A 24479-nucleotide genomic window follows, 5' to 3' on the forward strand; every position below is an offset into this window, starting at 1 on the left:
TCTGTAAACTGCATCACTCAACACTTTTTTTAATCTTTATTTAAGAAAATACAATATAAGTCAAATATACATAAGTTTTACAAGGCAATACTACATTATAATTCTCATTAACAAGTGCTTTATTATCAGAGAACATGATCTATAAAAGTCCTAAATGTTTTACTTATTTTTCTTTAAATGATTTACAATATTGGAGATTATATTTACATTAATTTACAGGGGAAATTATTACATTTATAAATATTTTATATAATTCTCAGTAAACAAATTTTCCATATCATCACCGAGCATGAGCCGTAAACCCCAAATGTTATACCTGATCCTGCCTCGCAAGATCTTCAATATTTTGTCTACTGAGTAACCCTCCTGCCTGCCTAGCCACACACAGTAACCCTCCTGCCTCCCTAGCCACACACAGTAACCCTCCGGCCTGCCTAGCCACACACAGTAACCCTCCTGCCTCCCTAGCCACACACAGTAACCCTCCTGCCTCCCTAGCCACACACAGTAACCCTGCGGCCTGCCTAGCCACACACAGTAACCCTCCTGCCTCCCTAGCCACACACAGTAACCTTCCTGCCTCCCTAGCCACACACAGTAACCCTCCTGCCTCCCTAGCCACACACAGTAACCCTCCTGCCTCCCTAGCCACACACAGTAACCCTGCGGCCTGCCTAGCCACACACAGTAACCCTCCTGCCTCCCTAGCCACACACAGTAACCTTCCTGCCTCCCTAGCCACACACAGTAACCCTCCTGCCTCCCTAGCCACACACAGTAACCCTCCTGCCTCCCTAGCCACACACAGTAACCCTCCTGCCTCCCTAGCCACACACAGTAACCCTCCGGCCTCCCTAGCCACACACAGTAACCCTCCTGCCTGCCTAGCCACACACAGTAACCCTCCTGCCTCCCTAGCCACACACAGTAACCCTCCTGCCTCCCTAGCCACACACAGTAACCCTCCTGCCTCCCTAGCCACACACAGTAACCCTCCTGCCTCCCTAGCCACACACAGTAACCCTCCTGCCTCCCTAGCCACACACAGTAACCCTCCTGCCTCCCTAGCCACACACAGTAACCTTCCTGCCTGCCTAGCCACACACAGTAACCCTCCTGCCTCCCTAGCCACACACAGTAACCTTCCTGCCTGCCTAGCCACACACAGTAACCCTCCTGCCTCCCTAGCCACACACAGTAACCTTCCTGCCTCCCTAGCCACACACAGTAACCCTCCTGCCTCCCTAGCCACACACAGTAACCTTCCTGCCTGCCTAGCCACACACAGTAACCCTCCTGCCTCCCTAGCCACACACAGTAACCTTCCTGCCTCCCTAGCCACACACAGTAACCCTCCTGCCTCCCTAGCCACACACAGTAACCCTCCTGCCTGCCTAGCCACACACAGTAACCCTCCTGCCTCCCTAGCCACACACAGTAACCCTCCTGCCTCCCTAGCCACACACAGTAACCCTCCTGCCTGCCTAGCCACACACAGTAACCCTCCTGCCTCCCTAGCCACACACAGTAACCCTCCAGCCTGCCTAGCCACACACAGTAACCCTCCTGCCTCCCTAGCCACACACAGTAACCCTCCTGCCTCCCTAGCCACTGTAACACTGTAAAAGTGTTTGGTTTAGGTTAATACATACATAGAGTACATGAGTCACAGACAAGGATCGGAGAGGCGCCAGTTGTCTGCCTGAGATCTCACACCTCAAAGCGTTAATGACCCCAAGTGACCTGAGGTCAGATCATGAGAATTTCACCTTGCTTCCGCTAAGCTTATAATTGTAGTCTGGTAGCCTTCAAACATGCTGACGTTTAAGGAGTGGCTTGGTAGTGCCGGAGGCTATCTACTTGTGGGCGGAGTTAGCTACTAGGTTCCCCAATATAAACTCGGAGAGCTATCCAGCATGAGGCATTAACAGACAGAACGGCAGTCAGGATTGCAGAAGAGACGGCCTAGCAGGAAGGCTGTCGGCCGGCAGGGCGGGAGTCTCTGTCAACTACAGACCCCCCCCCCTCTATCCAGCTATAGGCAGAGACACTTGGTGAGTGAACAGTAAGGTGACTTGTCGTGTTTTACAAGTGTTGTGTGATGATCAGGGGCAGTCAAGTTGTAGGGTTCTCGAATTCTTGGATGATGACTCACTTTGCATATTAAACTGGAACATTTTAATTGAATTGCTAAATTATGATACTTCATGTGAAATATAATTATGAATTTATTATTTAAATTGTGTTTAACTTTGTTCCCTAGAGATTTTGAGTTGAGGTGAGAAAGCCTCTGTAGTTACTGGTTTCATGGTTTAGAATGAGTACATGATAAAGATGGGAACTACTAATAATGAACTCATGATAACATCTTTTGAGAACATTTTGATACAGACAAGTTCCATTCCTTGTCTTGTATGTAATAGTCTAGAATGGATGGTGGCAGCATTTCGTCTTCTACTATCTACTCTTCTACTTCTACTATCTACTCTTCTACTTCTACCTATCTACACCTCTCCCTCCACCCTTCTCTAAACTCTCACTTTCAACTAATGACCCTTCTCGCTCCTCCCACCTCTCTGCCTCTCACCCCAAACCCTCACTAATTACTTCACTATTCATTTCTTTCCTTTCGTTTTCACTTATACGTTTGTGGCAATGATTATGTATTCTAGAGTTCTCTCTAGAGTTTCGGGTAGCTGATCAAGTGACGGCGCCTTGTAGTCTTAGCACCTAGGTAGTCAAATACCTAGGTTACAAGGTGTTGAACGAGAGAGGTTGCCTTAGGAACTCTGGGAGTGCTTTAGAATAGTTAGCTAACTGGGGACGGGATAACGGACTAGAGAGAGCTGTTTCCCCCGGCCTCGTTAGTTAACTGGGGGGGTGGAATAATGGACAAGATAGAGCTATTTCCCCCACCCCCCCGTTACAATGGTGGCGTATTCTAGAGTTCTCTCTAGAGTTTCGGGTAACTGATCAAGTGACGGCGCCTTGTAGTCTTAGCACCTAGGTAGTCGAATACCTAGGTTACAAGGTGTTGAACGAGAGAGGTTGCCTTAGGATCTCTGGAGGGTGCTCTAGAATAGTTAGCTAACTGAGGACGGGATAACGGACTAGAGAGAGCTGTTGCCCCCGGCCTCGTTAGTTAACTGGGGGGTGGAATAATGGACAAGATAGAGCCATTTCCCCCACCCCCCGTTTCAATGATGGCAGCGGTGTTGAACAATGTTGTAGGTAGTTGGTGTTCTTTTAACATTGTTCAGTCCCACGTGTCTTTTTGCCGCTCAGGCGCTATCAGGGAGATCTTGACAGGTGTTTATTATTCGCGAGTTAGCGAACTTTTTTTCAGGTTAGGAGATAGTGATTCTCTGGTGTTGTGTTTAGTGATTTTGTGAGTTTTGTGTAGTTCAGGGAATGTTCACCAGAACTTGCGTGTGTAGTGATTTATGTTAGTGATAAGATTTGGCGATTTGGGAACCTAGCGGTTGGTGGGTAGTGCAGGTCAGCTGAGTGTGACAGGTGACCTCGCATGTCCCAGGGGGACACCCAGCCACCGCTGGTTTTCAGGTCAGTGGGGAGTGGCAGGTGTAGTTCTTAAGTAGTTAAGTAGTGGTTCTGCTCAGATTATTGCGATCGACTGTTTTACTCCATTTGAACGCAATAACCCGAGGTGTACTGGTATTGTACAGCATGCTAGGGGGAGGCTTAGTATGTCAGTAGACTTCACGTTGGGGACGCTCGACGTTAGATAGTCTGGTCACAGGGGTGGCAACAGTTTGGAGTTGTTGACCGGCGGAGATGCTAGGGAGACACTCTGGGTCACGTAGGTGGCTGTAGGTTAAGGGTGGGAGTAACGGTTAATTATGTACTTAAGATTAGGAAAGGTATAGTTAAGTTTAGGCTAGTGTTTTGTCTATTAGTTTTGATTTTTTTTTTTGTGACAAGTTAAAAGTAGTGATGACCTTATTCTCTCTTCTCTAACTTTACTCTGTTACTGTTTTATGTTCCACCAAGTCAATATCATTCAGAGTTAATTGGATTATTAAAATTTAAGTGTAGTTGTTGCCAGGAGGAGAGCTTATAATTGGACTGTGTGAACCCTATACAAACTACAGGGTCACACAACAAGATGGAACACGGGTATTGTTGCCTTTCTGTTCACCCACAGGTGGGAGCCAGAAGAGAGGAGAGACGCACATACAAAAGAGGGAGACGGCTGCTGTGTACCATACTCACGGGCGTTTATCACCACCACCAAGACCAGCCCACTACCTGGAGGTCATGGCTCCTCCACCACCACCACCCCAGGGGACCCCAAGATGCAGCCCTCTCGGTCGGTCAACATTGGTCTACCCAGTGGACCCCAGGACGGACGGACCCCAGTGGACCCCAAGACGGACGGACCCCCAGTGGACCCCAGGTCGTTCTGCAGACGACCCCAGACGACCCAGTAAAGATGGAAGAGGAACAACAACGACTCCAGTCTGTCCCACCAACATCGGTCTACCCAGGATGGACCCCAGGACGGACGGACCCCAATGGACCCCAGGTCGCGTGTCAAAGACCCATGGGAGGAGGAAGAGAGAAGAACGAAGAGAGAAGAAGGAAGAGAGAAGAAAGAAGAAAGAAGAAAGAAGAAGAAGAAGAAGATAAGACAAGCTGAGTGAGACACGATGCCTCGTGTCCCTTGCTGGTGTCAGCATCATTGCAGGGAGCGTAATTGCAAGACAGGATCGTTTGCCTTAACTGGCCGCCCCTCCTGCAAGCAGGTAGCTCTGTTGAGTGATTCTTCCTGTGTCATGCAGACTTGATGTGGCTGTCAGAAGTAGCTCTCTGAAGGAGGCGTGCTGGAGCAACAGGGAGGGAGAAGAGTAGGATGGGATTTCTACTGTTGGCAACTATATGAAGGTCTCGAAACTTGTAGTCCCTATAGCTGTGAAGAACCCCAATATACGTCTCTCATGGTGACTGACGTAGGGCCAATTACAGATCAGCTGGGACAACCGAATTCCACGGTCCTGTGCGCAGTTCAAGTAGTAACGGCTTTCGGGTTGACCAAGGGTTGTTGTGCGTTAACGACGGAGAAGCGACGGAGGCAGTTGTGTTGAAGAAATGTGGTACAGGATTATCTACAAGACCAAGCAGTGACGTCGCCCAGCCAGAGACAATGGACGTCTGTCTACATATTTCATTTTTTAGAGTAGGATGATGTATATTTGTTTAGCTAGGATGTATTCTTTTCGTTAATAAAGTTGTCGCACACAGCTAGCTTGCTTTAGCAGTGTTGCAAAAACTTTATTTTCGGGGAGAAGGGGAGATGTAACACTGTAAAAGTGTTTGGTTTAGGTTAATACATACATAGAGTACATGAGTCACAGACAAGGATCGGAGAGGCGCCAGTTGTCTGCCTGAGATCTCACACCTCAAAGCGTTAATGACCCCAAGTGACCTGAGGTCAGATCATGAGAATTTCACCTTGCTTCCGCTAAGCTTATAATTGTAGTCTGGTAGCCTTCAAACATGCTGACGTTTAAGGAGTGGCTTGGTAGTGCCGGAGGCTATCTACTTGTGGGCGGAGTTAGCTACTAGGTTCCCCAATATAAACTCGGAGAGCTATCCAGCATGAGGCATTAACAGACAGAACGGCAGTCAGGATTGCAGAAGAGACGGCCTAGCAGGAAGGCTGTCGGCCGGCAGGGCGGGAGTCTCTGTCAACTACAGACCCCCCCCCCCCCTCTATCCAGCTATAGGCAGAGACACTTGGTGAGTGAACAGTAAGGTGACTTGTCGTGTTTTACAAGTGTTGTGTGATGATCAGGGGCAGTCAAGTTGTAGGGTTCTCGAATTCTTGGATGATGACTCACTTTGCATATTAAACTGGAACATTTTAATTGAATTGCTAAATTATGATACTTCATGTGAAATATAATTATGAATTTATTATTTAAATTGTGTTTAACTTTGTTCCCTAGAGATTTTGAGTTGAGGTGAGAAAGCCTCTGTAGTTACTGGTTTCATGGTTTAGAATGAGTACATGATAAAGATGGGAACTACTAATAATGAACTCATGATAACATCTTTTGAGAACATTTTGATACAGACAAGTTCCATTCCTTGTCTTGTATGTAATAGTCTAGAATGGATGGTGGCAGCATTTCGTCTTCTACTATCTACTCTTCTACTTCTACTATCTACTCGTCTACTTCTACCTATCTACACCTCTCCCTCCACCCTTCTCTAAACTCTCACTTTCAACTAATGACCCTTCTCGCTCCTCCCACCTCTCTGCCTCTCACCCCAAACCCTCACTAATTACTTCACTATTCATTTCTTTCCTTTCGTTTTCACTTATACGTTTGTGGCAATGATTATGTATTCTAGAGTTCTCTCTAGAGTTTCGGGTAGCTGATCAAGTGACGGCGCCTTGTAGTCTTAGCACCTAGGTAGTCAAATACCTAGGTTACAAGGTGTTGAACGAGAGAGGTTGCCTTAGGAACTCTGGGAGTGCTTTAGAATAGTTAGCTAACTGGGGACGGGATAACGGACTAGAGAGAGCTGTTTCCCCCCGGCCTCGTTAGTTAACTGGGGGGGTGGAATAATGGACAAGATAGAGCTATTTCCCCCACCCCCCCGTTACACCACACACAGTAACCCTCCTGCCTGCCTAGCCACACACAGTAACCCTCCTGCCTCCCTAGCCACACACAGTAACCCTCCTGCCTCCCTAGCCACACACAGTAACCCTCCTGCCTGCCTAGCCACACACAGTAACCCTCCTGCCTGCCTAGCCACACACAGTAACCCTCCTGCCTCCCTAGCCACACACAATAACCCTCCTGCCTGCCTAGCCACACACAGTAACCCTCCTGCCTCCCTAGCCACACACAGTAACCCTCCGGCCTCCCTAGCCACACACAGTAACCCTCCTGCCTGCCTAGCCACACACAGTAACCCTCCTGCCTCCCTAGCCACACACAGTAACCCTCCAGCCTGCCTATCCACACACAGTAACCCTCCTGCCTCCTAGCCACACACAGTAACCCTCCTGCCTCCCTAGCCATACACAGTAACCCTCCTGCCTCCCTAGCCACACACAGTAACCCTCCTGCCTGCCTAGCCACACACACAGTAACCCTCCTGCCTCGTAGCCACACACAGTAACCCTCCTGCCTCCCTAGCCACACACAGTAACCCTCCTGCCTGCCTAGCCACACACAGTAACCCTCCTGCCTCCCTAGCCACACACAGTAACCCTCCTGCCTGCCTAGCCACACACAGTAACCCTCCTGCCTCCCTAGCCATACACAGTAACCCTCCTGCCTCCCTAGCCATACACAGTAACCCTCCTGCCTCCCTAGCCACACACAGTAACCCTCCTGCCTCCCTAGCCACACACAGTAACCCTCCTGCCTCCCTAGCCACACACACAGTAACCCTCCTGCCTCGTAGCCACACACAGTAACCCTCCTGCCTGCCTAGCCACACACAGTAACCCTCCAGCCTCCCTAGCCATACACAGTAACCTTCCTGCCTCCCTAGCCACACACAGTAACCCTCCTGCCTGCCTAGCCATACACAGTAACCCTCCTGTCTGCCTATCCCCACACAGTAACCCTCCTGCCTCCCTAGCCACACACAGTAACCCTCCTGCCTGCCTATCCACACACAGTAACCCTCCTGCCTCCCTAGCCACACACAGTAACCCTCCTGCCTCCCTAGCCACACACAGTAACCTTCCTGCCTCCCTAGCCACACACAGTAACCCTCCTGCCTCCCTAGCCACACACAGTAACCCTCCTGCCTCCCTAGCCACACACAGTAACCCTCCGGCCTCCCTAGCCACACACAGTAACCCTCCTGCCTCCCTAGCCACACACAGTAACCCTCCTGCCTCCCTAGCCACACACAGTAACCCTCCAGCCTGCCTATCCACACAGTAACCCTCCTGTCTCCCTAGCCACACACAGTAACCCTCCTGTCTCCCTAGCCACACACAGTAACCCTCCTGTCTCCCTAGCCACACACAGTAACCCTCCTGCCTGCCTAGCCAGACACAGTAACCCTCCTGCCTCCCTAGCCACACACAGTAACCCTCCTGCCTCCCTAGCCACACACAGTAACCCTCCTGCCTGCCTAGCCACACACAGTAACCCTCCTGCCTCCCTAGCCACACACAGTAACCCTCCTGCCTGCCTAGCCACACACAGTAACCCTCCTGCCTCCCTAGCCACACACAGTAACCCTCCTGCCTGCCTAGCCACACACAGTAACCCTCCTGCCTCCCTAGCCACACACAGTAACCCTCCTGCCTCCCTAGCCACACACAGTAACCCTCCTGCCTCCCTAGCCACACACAGTAACCCTCCTGCCTCCCTAGCCACACACAGTAACCCTCCTGCCTCCCTAGCCACACACAGTAACCCTCCTGCCTCCCTAGCCACACACAGTAACCCTCCAGCCTGCCTATCCACACACAGTAACCCTCCTGTCTCCCTAGCCACACACAGTAACCCTCCTGTCTCCCTAGCCACACACAGTAACCCTCCTGCCTGCCTAGCCAGACACAGTAACCCTCCTGCCTCCCTAGCCACACACAGTAACCCTCCTGCCTCCCTAGCCACACACAGTAACCCTCCTGCCTGCCTAGCCACACACAGTAACCCTCCTGCCTCCCTAGCCACACACAGTAACCTTCCTGCCTGCCTAGCCACACACAGTAACCCTCCTGCCTCCCTAGCCACACACAGTAACCCTCCTGCCTGCCTAGCCACACACAGTAACCCTCCTGCCTCCCTAGCCACACACAGTAACCCTCCTGCCTCCCTAGCCACACACAGTAACCCTCCTGCCTCCCTAGCCACACACAGTAACCCTCCTGCCTCCCTAGCCACACACAGTAACCCTCCTGCCTCCCTAGCCACACACAGTAACCCTCCTGCTTGCCTAGCCACACACAGTAACCCTCCTGCCTCCCTAGCCACACACAGTAACCCTCCTGCCTGCCTATCCACACACAGTAACCCTCCTGCCTCCCTAGCCACACACAGTAACCCTCCTGTCTCCCTAGCCACACACAGTAACCCTCCTGCCTGCCTATTGTGACGATAATCTCCTTCAAGAGATTGAGCCTGCTCTTCCCTCCAAAATTACGTCTTCACAACTATATAAAAGACTATGGAAGAAATGTCCAACAACGACAACAAACACCAGCAAGGCTTGCCAGGGTGAGCAGAAACGTATGCAACCAGCCACCTGTTCGAACTCCAACCACCAAACTACCCGTTGATCGCTACGGCTCCGCTGATTGGTCACCGGTCTGGCTGCACCTGCACTCGCCCCCAATACTACCTGATGTCTGGGGTCGCCCCAACATCAGTCCTCAGAATGTTCCGTGCTTTCGTAGCCAGCACTCCTCCCAGCTAGACGTTAGCGTGTACTGAGAGAGGTGGTGGCTTTAAGCCAATATTCCAGCACCTCCCACTTAACTTTTGTGTTGCACTTCTTGTTATTTTGCCTTAACGTAACTTTTCATTGTGTCATTTAAGTATTCTTATTATTTTGATTCATTGATTTTATTATACATATTTGTTTGTGCATTATTTTCATGTTTTGATTTATTTAACGTAATTAAAATTTCATTGTTAAAGTTTACTTGTGTTTTGTGTGTCTTCTCCTTACCTTACCACAGACGAAGTTCCAGTTTTTCTATTTTTTTTTATAACTATGTGACGAGGCCATACCCCTAGCATTAAACAGCCGAACACCAACGCGTTACCGTCACAAGTTATATGGGGGCCTGTCCTAGGAGCTTCACTCAGGTACTGGTGCTAAGTGGTAATTTATGGTAAGCGTATTTAACTTTGTTAACGTAGCTTTACTATTTTTCATTCAATTTCATTTTTTATAAGGTGCGGTGTATTGTGCATTACGAGAGTAACATATAGTGAAGGTGAGACAACTTTGGATTACGTGGTGACTGTAGGCCGCAGTCATACTCTTAATTGGTCATCTCTCCCTCCTTGTTATTACTCGTATTTACCATCTATGTCCCTTGAATATTTCTCATTCTGACAGATCATCATATTGGTACCCTGGTACTGTGGTCTGCCCCGGGTCAAGAGTACCCAATCTTCTGCAATCTGACTGTAGGAGGACAAAGAGGGCCATAGTTCCTCTAGCTCGAACTTTAGTTGCTGAATTGGGACCTCAGCAGCAGTTCTCGTCACCAGTTGACACCTCGCACCCCTACACGTCAGTCAGAGATGATGATACATACAACGGTAGGGAATTAGCTTATTTTTTCAGAGCACAAAAGTTCGCTAATTCTGTAAGTATCATATTAAATTCAGTGGGAAAAACTTGCTTTATGTCCTTTAGAGACTTGGCAAGGTATGCCTACATCCTTGGACTACCAATTTTACTTTTGAAGCATTTAACTGTTTCATTTGTTTTCGAAACTCTGTTTCATTTGTTAGTAGGATTTTCTTGCCCTTATTCTCTTACATGAGTACCGGGTACAAGATTTCCTGCGCCCTTGATTTAATTTAATCATTTAATATCTTTCACTTAACGTTAATTGTTAAAGATCACACAGGATAGGTACCAGTTGCCACGTTGTCCTGTTTCTGACATTTCATTATTGAACATTCGTGTACCTTTATTTGCTAATTTCACCATGTTTCGTCTCCAAACTTTCCGTGCAAATCCAGCAGGTGAAATAGGGACTTTAAGTCGTGCCAAGAGGACTGAACTACAAACTCTTGCACATGAGTATCAACTAGAAGTTCCCTACCAAGCCAACAAAAATGACCTACACAACCTGTTGCTGGATTACTATTTAGAGCAAGGTAAGATAGACTCTGAAACTCATGAAACTTACTATATTGCAGATAAAACTGATTTGGCAACGCTGAAACTTAAACTAGAGCTGGCTAAGATTGAACGTGAGCAGCAAAAGGAAGCCCGCGAACAGCAAAGGGAAGCCCTCGAACAACAAGAACGAGCAGCTGCCATACGAAGGGAAGAACACGAACGCGAAGCCGCTTTGAGGAGAGACGAACAAGAACGAGAAATCACCCTCAGAGAACGTGAAGCTGCTTTGAGGAGAGAAGAACACGAACGTGAGGTCGCATTACTCCGTGAACGTGAACGAGTACAGCTTGAAACCAAACAACGCGAGTTGGAAATACAACGCGAACATGACAAGCAACAAGCGACTCTGGCTCTAGAGTGTCGTCAACGTGAAATCGCCTTGGAAACTTCACACTTCACTCAACGCCAGCAAGCTACTGCCAATCTTCCCGTCAGTTTTAATATATCACATGCAAGTAAGTTAATGCCATCCTTTGTAGAAGCAGAAGTTGATGTGTTCTTTACCACCTTTGAAACCCTTGCTAATCAACTCAGTTGGCCTGTCGACCAATGGGCCACACTTCTCAGAGTCCATCTTACAGGTAGAGCTGCAGTCACACTCAGTACTTTGGCGTCTGAGAATGACTACTACACTCTGAAACAAGCAGTGTTAGACGCCTACCTACTTTCCACCGAAAGTTATAGAAGGAAATTCCGTGACCACCTGAAGGCAAGTACCACTACCTTCCTTGAGTTTGCTAACACGAAACGGAGGTATTTCATGAAATGGCTGGAAGCAGCACATGTCTCTACTTTTACAGAACTCGTGAACCTGATGCTTGTTGAAGAATTCTTGAGACGTGTGCCGCCTCCTGTCCGCCTCTACTTAGCAGATAAAGAAGAAACCGACTACCTGAAGTGTGCTAAGTCGGCTGACACTTACAGCCTCATCCACCGGCTGACACCTGAACCATCCTCCAGTAAGAAGTCGTGGTACAGTTACGAGAAGGTGAGCCCCGATCAAGCTGGTTCACAACTGTACTGCAAGTATTGTAGACTCTATGGACATACCATAGACAAATGTGGTAAGTCTCAATACAAGGGAACCACTGACCAACAACGACCCAAACCAACTCCTCCTAAGTCCGGTAAGCCTGTGATGAATGTTGGTGTTGATGTTAATGATCTTTCTCTTTTCAGTAACCACCTGTATACTGGAACTGTCTCTGCCAACGGTTCAAATCCGGAGGGACGTTTCAAATTGAAGATCTTGAGGGACACAGCGGCTCTACAATCGATCATCTTGAAGTCGGCTGTGCCCAACATAGTCTACACCGGGGAAACAGTCTTCATCACTGACCTCACTGCTACCACTCCATACCCTCTCGCCAGAGTCCACCTGGATTGTCCCTACGTGAACGGGGAAGTCCAAGTCGCCGTCAGGGAAAAGCCTTTTCCCATGCCTGGAGTGCAACTTCTCCTAGGCAACGACTTGGCAGAAGACCTGCAACCGACCAACCTGATCGTAATGGACAAACCCCAGGTGTGTAACTCTGTGCCAAGTAACCCTATTCTTGAGTATGTTCCAGCAGAGGTTCAAGAGAGTGAAGTTTCTCCTCCGGTTCTCGTGACCACCCGTGCACAAGCCGCACGTCCACAGCCAGCTGACTCTACTGCTACCGCTGTCCCTCAAGACCCTCAGAAACTACCCCCGCATCTGACCAAGTTGGAGTTCCGTAAGTTGCAGAGGGAAGATCTTACTTTAACACCATTGTTTTTCCAGGCTGAGACTCAACCCGACAGTATTCCTGGGTTCTTCCTAGAGAACGACTTGCTCTACCGCAGATATAGACCCAGTAAACTGAAGGAGGAGGACGATTGGGCCAACACCGAACAACTTGTGATTCCCACCAGCCTGCGGCCCACTATTCTACACCTGGCCCACGGAGCACTCTCCCACTACGGCTTCAACAAGACTTACCATGGGATTCGCCAAGACTACTACTGGCCAGGTATGGTAAATAACGTCAAACAGTACGTAAAACAGTGTCATACATGTCAGATGGCAGGCAAACCGAACGTCTCCATTCCCAGAGCACCACTGATTCCCATACAGGTGCCTGCGGAACCTTTCCACAGACTCATAATAGACTGTGTCGGTCCTTTACCTCGGACCAGTTCAGGTAACGCCTACATCCTAACCATCCTGTGTCCTACCACCAGATTTCCCATAGCAGTTCCAGTGAAGAACATCACGGCTGCTACGGTTATCAAACATCTATTGAAGATCTTCACTCAATACGGATTTCCCAGGGAGATTCAAAGTGACTGTGGCACCAACTTCACCAGTGATCTCTTCAAAAGGACACTGGAGGAGTTCAACATCAAACAGGTATTGTCCAGCCCCTATCATCCTGCTTCACAGGGTTCTCTTGAACGTAGTCATCAGACCATCAAAGCACTCTTGAAAAAGTTTTGTAGTGAAACCTCAAAGGATTGGGATAAGCAGATTGACCTAATAATGTGTATTTTCAGAAGTCTCCCCAATGAGTCCCTAGGAGTATCTCCTTATGAGATGCTCTACGGCCGTAAGTGCCGTACTCCCCTTAAGGCTTTCAAAGACTCTCTCAGAGATGCCACCTTCAGTGAGCATCAGAATGTGCCCCAGTTTCTTCAAAACCTTCAACACATTCTAGAGAGAGTCCACCGCTTTGCTCATGATAATCTATTGAAAGCCCAGGTGAGAATGAAGACTCATTACGACCAGACCAGCAAAGTAAGAAAATTCAAGCCGGGAGACTTCGTCCTTGCTTATTTCCCTATCCCAGGTTCACCTTTACAAAACAGATTTTCAGGACCCTACTGCGTCAAAGAGTGCAGGAATAATAATAATTATGTGATAGAGACTCCAGATAGGCGGCGGAAGACCCAGCTGTGCCACGTCAACCTCCTGAAGCAATATAATGGTACTCCTCCCACTGTCTTGATTAATTGTTCTACCTTCACAGAACCCTACATCCACAGTGAGACCATCCCGGCTTCTTCTCCCGAAAGCACTGACAAGGAGTCGGCGCTTTCTAATTCCAAAATCCTTAATGATCTTCCCAAATGCTTTCAGGATAATAATCGTGCTCCTATGCCCTCTTCTAATTCCACTCTCACCTCGTCAGATAAGCCCTTCATCCTCCATGTCGACGCCAATGGTACCGACGTGGGTGGTGTCGTGATGCAGCAACGAGGCGAGAAGAATACACCTGTCAGCGACTACTGCTACAAGGATCTACGGAACAATTGGCAAGGAGCTACTCTTCCTCATCCTGAAGCTTCAGCACTTCACTCCACACCTGAAAAGTGCTCGGTCCACCATCAATACGGACCACACCACCCTACACCTCCTGCAGCACGCCCACTTCTCATCTCAACGTCTTCTACTATGGGCTTGCTAACTGCAGAAATTCAACCTGGAGACACGCTATACCAAGAGTCTGACAACATCTTAGCCCATGATCTCTCCAGAGTTTATGAAGTAGAAGCAACTCCATCCATTACTCCACCACATAACGACGTACTTCTTCCAGAACCGCAGGCTTCGGGGGAGAGTTGTGACGATAATCTCCTTCAAGAGATTGAGCCTGCTCTTCCCTCCAAAATTACGTCTTCACAACTATATAAAAGACTATGGAAGAAATGTCCAACAACGACAACAAACACCAGCAAGGCTTGCCAGGGTGAGCAGAAACGTATGCAACCAGCCACCTGTTCGAACTCCAACCACCAAACTACCCGTTGATCGCTACGGCTCCGCTGATTGGTCACCGGTCTGGCTGCACCTGCACTCGCCCCCAATACTACCTGATGTCTGGGGTCGCCCCAACATCAGTCCTCAGAATGTTCCGTGCTTTCGTAGCCAGCACTCCTCCCAGCTAGACGTTAGCGTGTACTGAGAGAGGTGGTGGCTTTAAGCCAATATTCCAGCACCTCCCACTTAACTTTTGTGTTGCACTTCTTGTTATTTTGCCTTAACGTAACTTTTCATTGTGTCATTTAAGTATTCTTATTATTTTGATTCATTGATTTTATTATACATATTTGTTTGTGCATTATTTTCATGTTTTGATTTATTTAACGTAATTAAAATTTCATTGTTAAAGTTTACTTGTGTTTTGTGTGTCTTCTCCTTACCTTACCACAGACGAAGTTCCAGTTTTTCTATTTTTTTTTATAACTATGTGACGAGGCCATACCCCTAGCATTAAACAGCCGAACACCAACGCGTTACCGTCACACTATCCACACACAGTCTATCCTGCATACTGGGTATCCTATCAGTATCCTGCATACTGATAGGCTGCATACTGCCTATCCTGGAGTATGCAGCCCCAGCATGGAGTCCATATCTAGTCAAGGATAAGACTAAACTGGAAAAGGTTCAAAGGTTTGCCACCAGACTAGTACCCGAGCTGAGAGGTATGAGCTACGAGGAGAGACTACGGGAATTAAACCTCACTTCGCTGGAAGACAGAAGAGTTAGGGGGGACATGATCACCACATTCAAGATTCTGAAGGGGATTGATAGGGTAGACAAAGACAGTCTATTTAACACAAGGGGAACACGCACAAGGGGACACAGGTGGAAACTGAGTGCCCAAATGAGCCACAGAGATATTAGAAAGAACTTTTTTAGTGTCAGAGTGGTTGACAAATGGAATGCATTAGGGGGTGATGTGGTGGAGGCTCACTCCATACACAGTTTCAAGTGTAGATATGACAGAGCCCGATAGGCTCAGGAATCTGTACACCTGTTGATTGACGGTTGAGAGGCGGGACCAAAGAGCCAGAGCTCAACCCCCGCAAACACAACTAGGTGAGTACAACTAGGTGAGTACAGTAACCCTCCTGCCTGCCTATCCACACACAGTAACCCTCCTGCCTCCCTAGCCACACACAGTAACCCTCCTGCCTGCCTAGCCACACACAGTAACCCTCCTGCCTCCCTAGCCACACACAGTAACCCTCCTGCCTGCCTAGCCACACACAGTAACCCTCCTGCCTCCCTAGCCACACACAGTAACCCTCCTGCCTCCCTAGCCACACACAGTAACCCTCCTGCCTCCCTAGCCACACACAGTAACCCTCCTGCCTCCCTAGCCACACACAGTAACCCTCCTGCCTCCCTAGCCACACACAGTAACCCTCCTGCCTGCCTAGCCACACACAAAAAATGTAATCAGAAAGTAACATAATTATTGTATTCTTAATTTTCTTGCATTTTATGTCAATATGAAACATTAAAACCTCATTAACTCCACTCTAATACTTGGTCCACATAAAGCTTTAAGAGTGTCTCTAATCCAGTTTACAAGAACAACTTTCTGCTTACAGAAATAAAATATATGCATATTATTCTCAATTTCAGTACATTGGTCACACCTATTGCTGTCCTTAATGCCCATCATCAACAACCTATCATTAGTAGGAAGGGTCTCATGAATATAGCGATACAACAGCTCACGTTGCTTTGGGGCAATAAATTTAACATGAAGGTTTGCCCATATTACTTGCCAGCGTGTTGACTGATGGGCGGTCACGCTGGGGGTGGTATATGTGCCGTCACGGGCTCCTACACACCTCCACTCAAGTGGAAGAAGTCCGTGGGACTCAAGTTCAGTTGTAATGCTCATTACGACCTTGTATCCACGACGATCTTCGATGTGTTACAGATAAAGACGGACGAAATATTTGGTTACCAACCACCGCCGGGGAACAGAGTGGTGGTGAAATGTGAAAACAATGTGGCGTTTTCAGAGTTTCTAAAGAAGTATGATACTGACATTATTAGTTTACCTAATGGGAAAGGATCAATACAAGTGATTAATTTGAGCAAAACGTTTCAACACAAGCTGACACCTATAACTTTGCTTAGCGCAGTGGAACACTAGCGCCTATATTTCACAGGGTTCAATACATCAACTAACCGTTAATACCTTTGTATATGCATGAATATAAAATAAAGTAGATATACAGCATGTGATGTAAAGCTTGTCTAGGTGGTATACATTTCACAGTGACATAATCTCAGTCAATGTCATGACAAGAGGACAATGCAAGGAAAACAATGAAATGGAAATTTCACAGTATACATATGAGTTAGGCTACTGCTATATACTAGACATCTAATATATATCCACAATTACATGGAATACAACTTTAATACTGAAATATAATGTACTTAGTTATGTATGTTATACATTGACAATACACAAATTAAGTATAATATCCAGTCACATAAGATTATATCATACTTATAATATTCGTGATACGAGGCTATCTGCCACGACATCACTCTATAGTTTGAGCACATCATACACCAGTCTCACTAAGATCATACTGGTGTATGTGTGGTCATAACAGTCACTCACACACTGGTGAGAGTGAGAATGCTCACTCTATATGTTCACAGAACGACAGCAAACAAGTCCCTAGACACATGTGGAACATATTGAGGCTTGAGTCATGTTTGTGGTGTGGTTCTCGTCCCTAGACACATGTGACGGTTGTCAGGCAAGAGTCATGTGTACAGTGGTTCACTCTCGTAAACAAGGGGTCCGCAGGGGGATTAACGAGCCTCTGGCCAATGTTTATGGTGATGGGCTGTTGTGATGCAAATGAGTTCAAACAACAAAAATTCACTGGGTTTACCCATACATTTATGTATTCCCACGAGCTTGTGTATGTGTGTGTGTGTGTACTCACCTAGCTGTGCTAACAGGGTGGGGGGGGGGGGGGGAGGTAGGATTCAGTTTTATCCTACCTCTCAACTGGTGTACAGATTCCTGAGCCTATTGGGTTCAATCATATTTACATTTCAAACTGTATATGGAGTCAGCCTCCACCACATCACTGCCTAATGCACTCCATTTACTAGCTACTCTGACACTAAAAACGTTCTTTCTAATGTCTCTGTGGCTCATTTGGGCACTCAATTTCCACCAGTGTCCCCTAATGCGTGTGCTCCTTGTGTTATATAAACGGCCCTATCAATTCCTATAAGAATATGTTATTTTGTTATCATGTCCCCCCCCCCTCTAACTCTTTTGTCTTCCAGCGACGTGAGGTTTAGTTCCGATAGTCTCTCCTCGTAGCTCATACCCCCAGTTTGAGTAATAGTCAGTCTTCCTCTGAACCTTCTTCAATTTAGTTTTGTGCTTGACGAGATAAGGACTCCATGCTGGAGCTGCATACTCCAGGACTGGTGTGACATACGTGGTCTACAAGGTGCTGAATGATTCCTTACACAAGTTTCTGATGGCCGTTCTTATGTTGGCCAACCTGGCATATGCCGCTGATGTTATCCAGTTAAAATGGCCTTCAGAGAACGTGACAGATTGATATCAACCCCCAGGTCTTTCTCTCTCTCTCTCTGATTCTTGAAGAATTTCATCTCCCAAATGGTACCTTGTATCTGGCCTCCTGTTCCTCACACCTATCTTCATTCATTTACATTTGGATCTCAGAGTACAATCTTTTCAGATGTGATAGGAAACACCGGCTTCAGGGTGGGGTCAGTCTCTACATCAAAGACACACTCATCTGTACTGAGCTGCTAAACACCTCAAATGATATGGTGGAAGTGCTGATAATCAAAATAGAGATTCTAAATGTAGTTATTGTCCTTGTATATAAGTCACCGGAGGCAAACCCTCAGCAGTTTAAAGACCAACTAATGAAAATAGAACACTGCTTCGAAAAACTCACAAATCCAGCTCCGAACATCATCCTGCTTGGGGACTTCAACCTACGGCACCTGAAATGGAAGCACCTGGCTGATGGAAGTAGTATCAGAAAGAATACCAGGAAGTAGCCTAAATGAACAGGCACATGCAAATGACCTGCTACGGATGTGCGACAGGTTTGCCTTAAACCAGCAAACAGTAGAACCAACTAGGAAGGAGAACACGCTGGACCTCATTTTCACTAATAATGATGAATTGATCAGGAACATAATGATTACAAATACCTGTTACTCAGATCACAACTTAATTGAAGTTATGACAACCATGGGGAATAGACCTTCAAAACCAGTCCAGATTCCCGGTGGAGGAGATTTCAGCAAATTCAACTTCAATAATAAACAGATAAACTGGGAGCAAATAAACCAGGACTTCACAGAAATATACTGGGAAGAACAGCTAGAAAATGCAAACCTGAACCAGTGCCTGGAAAAAATAAGCTCAGTAGCACTAGAAATATGTTCAAACCGCATACCCCTAAGAAAAAAGAGGAAGAGAGGCAGATTGGAACGGGAACATCGTTCCCTCTATAGGCGAAGAAAACGAATCGCGGAACAACTTGAGAGTCGCATCCTATCTCAAGAACGGCGAAGAAGGTTAGGTAGAGAAGTAGAAACAATTGAACTCAAGCTACAAGAATCATATAAAACCCAGAAGAGGCAAAGAGAGCAAAAGGCCATCAGTGAAATAGAGAAATCCGAAATATTTTTTCTCCTATGCAAAATCAAGATCAAAAACCACATCTAGTATCGGGCCCCTGCGAAAGGGAGATGGAACTTTCACCGATGACAACAAAGAAATGAGCGAGTTACAGATAAAGCAGTACGACTCTGTTTTCAGCGAGCCATTAAACGCACTAAAGATTGATAACCCAAATGAATTTTTCATGGATATGATATCAACATCAAATCATATATCAGACGTCACCCTATCCCCACTGGATTTTGAAGAAGCCATAAACAGTATGCCTATGCACTCTGCACCAGGCCCGGATTCTTGGAACTCCATATTCATCAAGAACTGTAAAAAAACACTATCGCAGGCCCTTCACATTCTGTGGAGACAAAGCCTAGATACTGGCGTTATCCCTGATATACTAAAAACAGCAGAGATAGCACCACTCCATAAAGGAGGAAATAAGGCAGAGGCAAAAAATTACAGACCGATAGCACTAATATCGCACATCATAAAAATTTTTGAGAGAGTGCTAAGAAGTAAGATCACAAAATACATGGAATCACAACATCTCCATAACCCCGGACAACATGGTTTCAGAACAGGGCGCTCTTGCCTGTCGCAGTTGCTGGACCACTATGATATGGCATTAGATGCTATGGAAGACAAACAAAACGCTGATGTAATTTACACAGATTTCGCAAAACCCTTTGATAAATGTGACCATGGTGTTATTGCACATAAAATGCGTTCAAAAGGAATTACCGGAAAAATAGGCAGATGGATCTACAATTTCCTGACCAACAGAACCCAATGTGTAATAGTCAACAAAATAAAATCCAGCCCATCAACCGTGAAGAGCTCAGTCCCCCAGGGTACTGTGCTTGCTCCAGTACTTTTTCTCATCCTCATATCGGACATAGACAAGAACACAACCTATAGCACTGTATCATCCTTTGCAGATGACACTAGGATCTTCATGAGAGTAGGCAACATAGAGGACACGGCAAACCTCCAGTCAGATGTAGATCAGGTCTTTCTATGGGCTACAGAAAATAATATGGTGTTTAACGAAGATAAGTTCCAGCTCATGTGCTATGGAAAAAATGAAAATATAAAAACGGAAACCACGTACAAAACTCAGGCAAATCATAACATAGAACGAAAAGGCAATGTAAAGGATCTGGGTGTACTCATGTCGGAAGACCTTACTTTTAAAGAACACAATAAAGTAGCCGTCACAACTGCCAGAAAAATGACAGGTTGGATAACAAGAACTTTTCACACAAGAGATGCTATACCGATGATGACACTTTTCAAAACGCTTGTGCTCTCTAGAGTGGAGTACTGCTGCACAATGACAGCCCCTTTCAAAGCTGGAGAAATTGCTGACCTGGAGAGCGTGTAGAGATCCTTTACTGCTAGAATCCACTCAGTAAAACATCTAAACTATTGGGACCGACTAAAGAGCCTAAATCTGTACTCCCTTGAGCGCAGGCGGGAGAGATACATAATAATTTACACGTGGAAAATATTAGAGGGGCTGGTCCCAAACCAGCACACAGAAATAACATCTCATGAGACCAGAAGACATGGCAGGATGTGCAGAATACCCCCGTCGAAAAGCAGAGGTGCAACAGGTACTCTGAGAGAGAACTCTATCAACATCAGAGGCCCGAGACTGTTCAACACACTTCCACTACACATGAGGGGCATAACTGGCAATCCCCTCACAGTGTTCAAGAGAGAACTGGATAAACACCTCCAAAGGATACCTGATCAACCAGGCTGTGACTCATACGTCAGGCTGCGAGCAGCCGTGTCCAACAGCCTGGTTGATCAGTCCAGCAACCAGGATGCCTAGTCGACGACCGGGCCGCGGGGACGCTAAGCCCCGGAAGCACCTCAAGGTAACCTCAAGGTAAGGTGCTCGGGTTAAACTCTAGCAACCATTTGTTGGAACATTCCTTCAGTTTGACCAGGTCTTCTTGAAGCCTCAAGCTGTCCTGCTTTGTCTTAATCCTTCTCATAATTTTTGCACCATCAACAAACATTGAGGAATTAATCTATGCCCTCTGGAAGGTCATATACATATATCAGAAACAAGATAGGTCCGAGTACAGAGCCCAGTGGGATTCCACTGGTGACATCAGGCCACTCTGAGGTCTCACCCCTCACAGTAATTCTCTGCTTCCTGTTTTTTAAGTACTCTCCTATCCATTAAAACATTTTACCACTTACTCAAGCTTGTTTCTCCAACTTATGCAAGTCTCTTATGGGAGACTTTGTCAACAATGTTCTGACAATCAAAGAAATAACAGTCTGCCCACCCATCTCCTTCTTAATTAATGCTTATTGCTTGGTCATAGAATTAAATCTATTAACTCTGTGAGGTACGACTTGCCTTCCCAGAACCCATGCTGGTGACATGTTATGAAGTCCCTTCTCTCCAGATGTGCTACCAGACTTTTTGTCACGATATTCTCCATCACCTTGCATGGTATACAAGTTAAGGTCACCAGCCTGTAGTTTAGGGGCTTCCTGCCTCTTCCCCTTTTTGTATATTCCAACTACTTTATGTAAGGTAACGTGGAGCTCCACCTGCTATCGACAAAACTAGTTCCACCCCTTACATTAAAAAAAAAACACTCCTAATCTCTAGGACAGGGAAGCAGTTCCAATGTCGTAGCCTATTCCAAGCACTCCTCAAATTATTGACTGCTCAAATTGCTGACGAGAATAGCGCTGACCGCCTGTTCGTTAGTTACTCACACTGCAATGTCAGCTTAAGCCTCCTGTGTAACTCTTCAACTTACTTTGTCAAACTGGCTAATGTTCCAACCCAAGATCACACAAGCCAGGGGCAATAATAATCACTAGGATTTTCATAAAATTTACTTCAAATATCCTAAATATCAATATAAATCAATCTGCAGCTTTTATTAATCCTATCAATAAACAATATTCCCTGCAATTTTTGACACATGCATAAATCACATTAATAATACTATAAACATAAGGACTACTATACCTGCATATATCATGGTCTATCAAAGATTAAATATATCATCCGCACCTCATGGCATCACATAACTAAATATACATACCATGAATCAATTTTAAACACCTGAAAAAATATGTAATATGAAAATATACATACACATGTATACTGCCTGGCCATAGCCGGCTCCTCCGTGATAATAAATAATATAGAACAAACTTCCCCCCATTAATATCCGCCAGCAGTCCGTGGCTACGGGCTACAGCAGTCCGTGGCTACGGGCTACAGCAGTCCGTGGCTACGGGCTACAGCAGTCCGTGGCTACGGGCTACAGCAGTCCGTGGCTACGGGCTACAGCAGTCCGTGGCTACGGGCTACAGCAGTCCGTGGCTACGGGCTACAGCAGTCCGTGGCTACGGGCTACAGCAGTCCGTGGCTACGGGCTACAGCAGTCCGTGGCTACGGGCTACATAGTATTTTGACTGTTTATCTTCTGAGTATAATCATGTTATAGGTATACGTGAGTCCGTCTCCTCGAGACATGTTCAGAATTAATCAGGGAATTTCTCTCTCCAGCCAGAGATAAGTCCAGTATCACTCACCCCAGCCAGAGATAAGTCCAGTATCACTCACCCCAGCCAGAGATAAGTCCAGTATCACTCAAATAAATCTTTATATTGGGAATTCTTTTACTGTATCTCAAGTGTGGCAACTCCTGTGCCCCACCTCAGTCGCCCGGCTCCACTTGTGCCGCCTGGACCTCCCTTAGTCCATTATCAGTCTTGCAATATATCTATATAATTATTTATTGTCATTCAGTCTACTTCACAGGGGTGTCGGTCTACCTCACAGGGGTGTCTTCCAACCACAAAATTCCTGGTATTTAGCTCTGGGGCTCCACCTCTTGTCAAAGAACCCCACTAGTTGTCCTTCACTCTTTCTCACCGGTTTTCAGTCACCCTCACTGGGGCGCCAGGGCTACATATCTCAGCCCCTTTTTGTAAAACTCCAAAAGTTCCACTCTAAAGTCTGGTTCATCTCAACCACCCTGCACATACACGTTACCCTTTCCCTTAGTAAACTTAACACAATTGCTCTCTCAGCTGACGGCCTCAGGGCTCTATAAATTACCTCCCTGGTATCTCTCTCTGCTCTCTGGTGTCCAGTTATTCCTGTAGTTTCTCCATGCCCTTGTGCTTAGCTGCTTTGCTGTCTTACATGCCTGATTGAACCACGGATTCCTATTTTGCTTCCGATTTTTATTTCTGGGCTGGGATAAACCTATTTTCTCCATCCTGATAATTCTGGTTTTTTTTTTCAGGGATATTCCTGCGCGGGCCCCTAAGCCTCTGGCTGGCCCACTGTGCGGGCCCTAAGCCTCTGGCTGGCCCACTGTGCGGGCCCTAAGCCTCTGGCTGGCCCACTGTGCGGGCCCTAAGCCTCTGGCTGGCCCACTGTGCAGACCCTAAGCCTCTGGCAGGCCCACTGTGCGGGCCCTAAGCCTCTGGCTGGCCCACTGTGCGGGCCCTAAGCCTCTGGCTGGCCCACTGTGCGGGCCCTAAGCCTCTGGCTGGTCCACTTTGCGGGCCCTAAGCCTCTGGCTGGCCCACTGTGCGGGCCCTAAGCCTCTGGCTGGCCCACTGTGCGGGCCCTAAGCCTCTGGCTGGTCCACTGTGCGGGCCCTAAGCCTCTGGCTGGTCCACTGTGCGGGCCCTAAGCCTCTAGCTGGCCCACTGTGCGGGCCCTAAACCTCTGGCTGGCCCACTGTGCGGGCCCTAAACCTCTGGCTGGCCCACTGTGCGGGCCCTAAACCTCTGGCTGGCCCACTGTGCGGGCCCTAAGCCTCTGGCTGGTCCACTGTGCGGGCCCTAAGCCTCTGGCTGGTCCACTGTGCGGGCCCTAAGCCTCTGGCTGGCCCACTGTGCGGGCCCTAAGCCTCTGGCTGGTCCACTGTGCGGGCCCTAAGCCTCTGGCTGGCCCACTGTGCGGGCCCTAAACCTCTGGCTGGCCCACTGTGCGGGCCCTAAGCCTCTGGCTGGCCCACTGTGCGGGCCCTAAGCCTCTGGCTGGCCCACTGTGCGGGCCCTAAGCCTCTGGCTGGTCCACTGTGCGGGCCCTAAGCCTCTGGCTGGCCCACTGTGCGGGCCCTAAGCCTCTGGCTGGTC

The sequence above is a fragment of the Procambarus clarkii genome, chromosome 65 (assembly GCF_040958095.1).
Source record: "Procambarus clarkii isolate CNS0578487 chromosome 65, FALCON_Pclarkii_2.0, whole genome shotgun sequence".
Classification (NCBI taxonomy): Eukaryota; Metazoa; Arthropoda; class Malacostraca; order Decapoda; family Cambaridae; genus Procambarus; species Procambarus clarkii.